General features: G+C 38.5%; 1 non-coding gene across 1 annotated transcript; it reads left to right on the forward strand.

The window, feature by feature from the left end:
* The first annotated feature begins 1,455 nt into the window (after nt 1-1,455).
* LOC148091633 (U6atac minor spliceosomal RNA) lies at nt 1,456-1,579 on the forward strand. The gene has a single exon (XR_015715582.1). It is a non-coding gene; the product is annotated as a U6atac minor spliceosomal RNA (small nuclear RNA).
* Nucleotides 1,580-6,753: the final 5,174 nt, after the last annotated feature.

The following is a 6,753-nucleotide window of genomic DNA, read 5'->3' on the forward strand; positions in this document are numbered from 1 at the left end:
ATTAAGAAATTTATTAATGTAGTTCTCTATATTAGTAGATTACATAAGAAAAACTATGTGCTCATTAAGATAGGTACAGAAAGGAGATTTGGTAAAATTTAAAATGTGTTATTAATCAAAACTGTTAAACTGAAACTACATGGAACTTTGTTAACTTGAGAAGGGACATTTTTCAAAAACTAGTAGCAAATATCATGTTTTATGGTGACCTACAAGTGACATTCCTCAATTTCTTGAGAAAGAAATTGTTCCATTATGATTTGGAACAAGACCAGGAAGATCATGGGAATTATTCAACATTATTCTGAAGGCTCTTGTCAAAATAATAATAGAAGAAAAGGAAGTAGGAGATTCAATTATAGGAAAGAAAGATATAAAATTGTTATTATTTGCAGTTGATATGATCAACTAGTGAGAAAATACAAAAGAATTAACTGAAAAGCCTAGGCTTAATATGAAAATTTAATAAAATGTCAGATTACTAGATAACTATTCCCCTACCAATTTTCACACATGACCAATTACAAAATGCAATGAAAAAATTTCCATTCATAATAGCAACAAAAAGGGTAAAGTGCCTTTGACAAACAGAAGTTGAAAATATGATTCCTCACTTAAAAATTTCATGCAAAATGTAAACAATTGGTAAAGGAATATCTTGTACTCTTCTTGCAACTTTTCTATACTTTAAAAATTATATTTAAAAAAAGTTACAAAAAAATTCAAGAGAGACGAAAAAGAAAATGGACAATGATGAAAGGAAAATGAGTGATCTGGACACACAAATGGAGACACTGTCTCACATCCCTAAGCAAGGTTACAAAAAAGCTGGGAGTAAAAGGCTGATCCGTGGAAGGCATATCCAAAAGTCCTAAAATGGGAATCATAGCAGTTTTGGGAAGAAAAAGAAAAAGAATAGATGGAGAAGATGCAATTATGAAATAAATAGAGAAAAAACTTTACTGAACTAAAAAAATGTGTTCAGATTAAAAAGGCTCACTGAGTGGAAGGCAGAATTCAAGAAAAAGAAACAAACCTGACCCATTCCAGTGAAATTTCTAAACGCCAGGGATAAAGAAAAAAGTCTTTTTTTTAATTAAAAAATGTTAATGTTGACATAACTGTGGGTGTCTCCCTTCCCCACCCACCTTTGCTCTCCTCCACCCACCACCGTGAAGAAGAAACCTTACAAGCTTCCCGAGCTGTGGTTCCCTAAGTAAGAAGACAATCAGGCCAGCTTCAGATCCCTCTTCTGCATTACTCCAGATATAGAGGAACAACATTTATAGACATTTGAAGGAAAAGAACCACAAATCAAGGTTCCTGTTCTGAGTCACATCATCATTATATATGAAAGCAGAAGGTGGACTTTCTCCAGACATACAATGGCACAGAAAATATATGGATATACACTCTTACTTGATAAGCATTTCAACTAAATAAAAAGTAAATTCAGTGCTGTATGAAAGGAGAGAAGGTTAGCACTCCCCTCGACAAGGATGGAAGAGGCTCTCGGGCCTAACAACACACACGGGTAAGGCTTTGCCACCGACTTCATGGCATCTAACCACTGTTTTTGTACAACAACAGGCATATAGATCAATGGAGCAGAACAGAGACCCCAGGAATAGACCCACGCCATCATGGTCAGTTAATGTTTGACAGAGGAGGCAAGAGTATCCAGTGGAGTAAGGACAGTCTCTTCAATAAGTGGTGCTGGGAAAATTGGACAGGTACATGCAAAAAAATGAAAGTAGACCACCAACTTTCACTATACGTAAAAATAAACTCAAAATGGATAAAATTCTTAAATGTAAGTCATGAAACCATAAAAATCCTGGAAGAAAACATAGGCAGTAAAGTCACAGACATCCCACGTATGGAATTTTCACTGATACACCTCCTAGGGCAAGAGCAACAAAAGAAAAAATAAACATATGGGACTACATCAAACTAAAAAGCTTCTGCACAGCAAAAGAAAACAGCCTCAAAATACAAAGGAACCCCACAGTCTTGGAAAACATATTTGCCGAGGATGAATCTGATAAGGGGCTAATTTCCAAAGTGTACAAAGAACTCATAGTACTCAGCAAGAGGAAGACAAACAACCCAATTAAGAAATGGGCAAAGGACTTAAATAGACAATTCTCCAAAGAGGACATACGGATGGCCAAGAGACACATGAGAAAATGCTCAACATCGCTAATCATCAGAGAGATGCAAATTAAAACCACAATGAGGTATCACTTCACATCTGTAGGAATGGCTCCATCAACAAATCAACAAACGACATGTGCTGGCGAGGGTGTGGGGAAAGGGGAACCTGGTGCCCTGCTGGTGGGAATGCAGACTGGTGCAGCCACTGTGGAAAACAGTATGGAGGGTCCTCAAAAAATTAGAAATGGAGCTGCCTTTTGACCCAGTGATTCCACTCCTAGGAATGTATCCTAAGAAACCTGAAACACTAATCACAAAGAATATATGTACCCCGATGTTCATAGCAGCACAGTTTACAATAGCTAAGATCTGGACACAGCCCAAGTGCCCATCAGGAGATGAGTGGATAAAAAGCTGTGGGACATTTACACCATGGAATACTACGCAGCTGTAAAGAAGAAGGATCTCGTACCCTTTGGGACAGTATGGATGGACCTGGAGAAAATTATGCTGAGTGAAATAAGCCAGGCAGAGAAAGACAAACATCACATGATCTCGCTTATACGTGGAATCTAAAGAACTTAATAAACTGAGGAACAGAATAGATTCAATGACATGGAAGCATAGATCAGACTAACGAATGTCAGAGGGATGGAGGGGGGCGGGTGGGTGGAGGCAGAGAGATTAAACAAAGAATTTATATGCATATATGCACAGCCCAAGGACACTGACGATAGTGGGGAGAGGGACTGGGGAGTGGGATGGGACAGGTGGAATGGGTCATTGGGGAGAAAAAGGGACATTTGTAATATTTTAAACAAACCAAAAAAAAGTAAAAAAACCCCAGTAAATTCAGAACCAAGATCTCAAAATAGTTAGGAAAAAAATGTAAGAAACAGTGGTAAGCCATCAATTAAGCACCATTTTTTATTACATCTGTTGCAAACTGCTGTGTAAGGATTAAGATTCTTGAAAACAGAAGAATCATTCCATAAGGAAATATGTAAAAATATTCTTAAACTAAAATTCTATATTACTTGAAGAAAAAAACAAAACAGAAATAGAGGTAGGAGAGAGAATGAAAGAAGCAAAAAATTAAAAGTGTTCAAAGAGTATCGTCTCACTTGTGGGAGGCGAAGCTGCCAGTTGATCAACCCAGCAAAATTAAGGAAAGGTAAAAATTACCCTTGTACCTGTAACATAAGATGAAAGCATTAAAACTCAAATAAGTGAGTTGAATTCCCTATAAAAATAAAGATTCTTAAATATTTTGTCTAAAAAAAATGTAACAGGAACAAAATGATAAAGGTTGAAAATAAAGGAAAGAGCCAAATAGATCATGTGAACACAAAGTGCTATGGCTTTAAACCTGTCCCCTCAAAGGGTATTTTGAAGTCCTAACCCTTAGAACATACCTTACGTGCTACCTCAGAATGTGATCTTATTTGGAGATAGGTTCTTTACGGAAGTAATCAAGTTAAAATCAAGTCATTAGGGTGGGCCCTGGTCCAATATGATTGGACTAGGTGTCATAAAAGGGAAAATTTAGACACAGGCACAGACATGCACAGAGGGAAGACAATGTTAAGACAGCCAGGGAAAAGATGACTGTGTGATTACAGTGATGCATCTACAAGCCAAGGAAAGCCAAGGATTGCTGACGAACACCAGAAACTAGAGGAGGCAAAGAAGGATTCTCCCCTAGAGCCCTCAGAAACAGCGTGGCCCTGCTGACACCTTGATTTTGGACTTCTAGTCTCCAGGACTGTGAGACAATAAATTTCTGTGGTTTTAAGTTACCAAGTTTTTGGTACTTTGTTATGGCAGCCCTAGGAAACAAATTCAGAGTGACTAATGATCATCTGATAATATAGATTTCAAAGCCAAAGCATTAAATGTGACAGAAATAAACATTTTATAGAGATAAATAATAGAGCCCATAAAGAAAATATAACATTTTTTGCTATCAAACATCAACACAGCAAAATATTTATGGCAAAATTGCCCAGAAACAGAAGAACTTGATATACTGCTATTAAATGGGGGAGGGGTAATAGTCCTCTTAAAATTTAGCAGCTCAAATGAACAAAAAGTAGGTAAAGGATAAATAGAATTTGAATAAGACAAGCAAGTTGCTAATGAAGCCATTCATTTGCACCCACAAGTACTTGGGTATGTTAAAACAAACAAACAAACACACAACAAAAAACACCTGTAGCTTCTTTATAGCTTATAATGAATGATCTAATCTTCCTTACAAGCTCTTCCTGACTGGGCACCAAAAGGGGTAGTACTTACATTTGGTAATTAATGGTCTCTCAGTCATTCTTGGGTCTTTGGTCTCTTTTGGGTACATACTCAAGAGTTCTAGATTTTTTCCTTCCAATTCCTACCACTCTCAAGAGGGTGTCTGTTATACAGAAGTGGGGCTCGGATCTGTGTGGACAGGCCTGGTGTTGTCTTCAGTCACCGGGTTTCTGTAACGATGTCCCTGGTCTCCCTGGTTAGGAGGGACCCACTGCCTAAGGCTGCGGCTGGCGGGCTCATTACCCTTCTCCGGGCCCCTGTGGCCCTCCTCGGGATCTGGCAGTCACTGCATGTACACTCCTCCAGGTCAGGCCAGTATCAGACCCCTAGCTTCGGTCCACCTGCACCTCTGTGGCGGGGTCAGCTCAACCCTCATTCTAGCCGCCAGCCCTCTACCTTGGGGGTGTATGGGACTTCTGACTCCCTTTCACACCACACAGATGTTGAAGGAGATAAAGGATCCAACTTGTTTAACTTTACCACAGGACCATGCTTACATTGTAACAGTCTGGCTCTTCCCCACATGATGGTGAAGAGGCCACTTCATGTGGCAGATGTTCCAAGAGTTCTAAACGAAGGGACAGGCACAAGTCCACTCTCACTCCAGGTTTCCTGGCATCTGTTACCACCACGCTCTACCCTCAGGGCCAGTATCACCCTCAGAACCACTCCATCCTAGATTTCAGCCTGGAGGAAGGTGGTGGGAACACAGATCTTTTCCCTCTTCCAATACAGAGGACAAGACCGAGACAGAAAAAGTGATCTGTTAGAAATGGCTTCACGGACCAAGCTTTATATACCCATGGTCTACTTTAAAGTTTTATTTTATTTTTAAATAGGTCTTTATTGATGTTTAGAGAGAGGAAGGGAGAAGGAGAGAGAGATAGAAACACCAATGATGAAAGAGTCTTTGGTCAACTGCCTCCTGCACAAACCAGTCATGTGCCCCGACTGGGAATCAGACTGGCAGTTTCCTGGATCATAGGCCAATGCTCAAGTGCTGAGCCATGCCCACCAGGCCCCAAGGTCTACGTTAAATTCGGCATGCAAATCTCCAGGCCTGGATTTGGAAATGATAATAAAACATAAGGAATTTAGAAAATCCTTTTCTCTCTGGTGAAAGCCTGGTTTCTAAGAATACTGTTTTACTTTAGATTTAAAAAATCCTATTTTGGCGATCAAAAGCTGAACACAGACTACCACTTTCTCTTTTTATCCCTGCTGTAACTATCCAAATTCCCACATAAGGCAACAGATTACTCTGGGGAGTCAAAGAAAAACACACATATGGAAATGTAAAAGAGAAAGGCACATTTGTTTAAAGCATAAATATTATCCCTGTTTACACAGGGTTTCCATAAACAGAAAAAACACATTCTTTTCAATTGCTTAAGGAATATCCATAAAAATTGATCATGTATACTTGGCTCAAAGAAAATCTTAATAGATTCCAGAATGTAAAGATTTTACAGGCCAAAATCTCTGCCCACAATTCAATTAAGTTGGAAATCAACAGAAGAATATAGAAAAATAACAAAACAGAAACATTTAACTACTTCAAAATTAAAGAATGCTTTTCAAAATATCCTGAGCCAAAAAGAAAATAAAACCTGAGATCCCAATTTATTTAGACATTAACAAAAAAAATAGCAATTTATAATAAAAAACTATGGGAAATGGCTAAAGTTATATTCAAAATAAACTCTGTAATCTTAAATACCTTTATTTATTTATTTTTAATTTTTTTTTTTTTTACCTTTATTATTTTATAAAAGAAAAAATAAAAACAAAGTGAATTCAGGCTATAAATCTACTTGTTTGCTTACAAATTCTCAAGAGAGATTTTGTTTGCCTTTTTAACTTAGCAGTAAGGTTTGAAGCATAGAATTCTCCCTGTAGTCTTCTGGCGTATGGGAAGGGAGAATAGGTTTATTGCTTGCTCCTCATAACTAGAATAAGGGGGAGGCTTTTAATGTCCCAGTTTCATTAGGTCTCATAATAGACACGCCCCCTGCCCCCAATCCTCGGGGTCCCTGGACTTTGTCTCTTATCTCCAGTACCTATGAAGCTATAAAAAACAAAGTTCAGCCTGGCCGGGCGTGGCTCAGTGGTTAAGCATCGACCTAGGATCCAGGCGATCAGGGTTCGATTCCTGGCCAGGGCACATGCCCGGGTTGTGGACTGCAGCCGGTCAGTGACTCTCTCATCATTGATGTTTCTCTCTCGCTCTCCCTCTCCTTTCCTCTCTCTGAAATCAATAAAGATATATTAAAAAAAAAAAAAAAGTTC

Source organism: Miniopterus natalensis, chromosome 13 (genome assembly GCF_054644295.1).
Source record: "Miniopterus natalensis isolate mMinNat1 chromosome 13, mMinNat1.hap1, whole genome shotgun sequence".
In the NCBI taxonomy this organism is placed as follows: Eukaryota; Metazoa; Chordata; class Mammalia; order Chiroptera; family Miniopteridae; genus Miniopterus; species Miniopterus natalensis.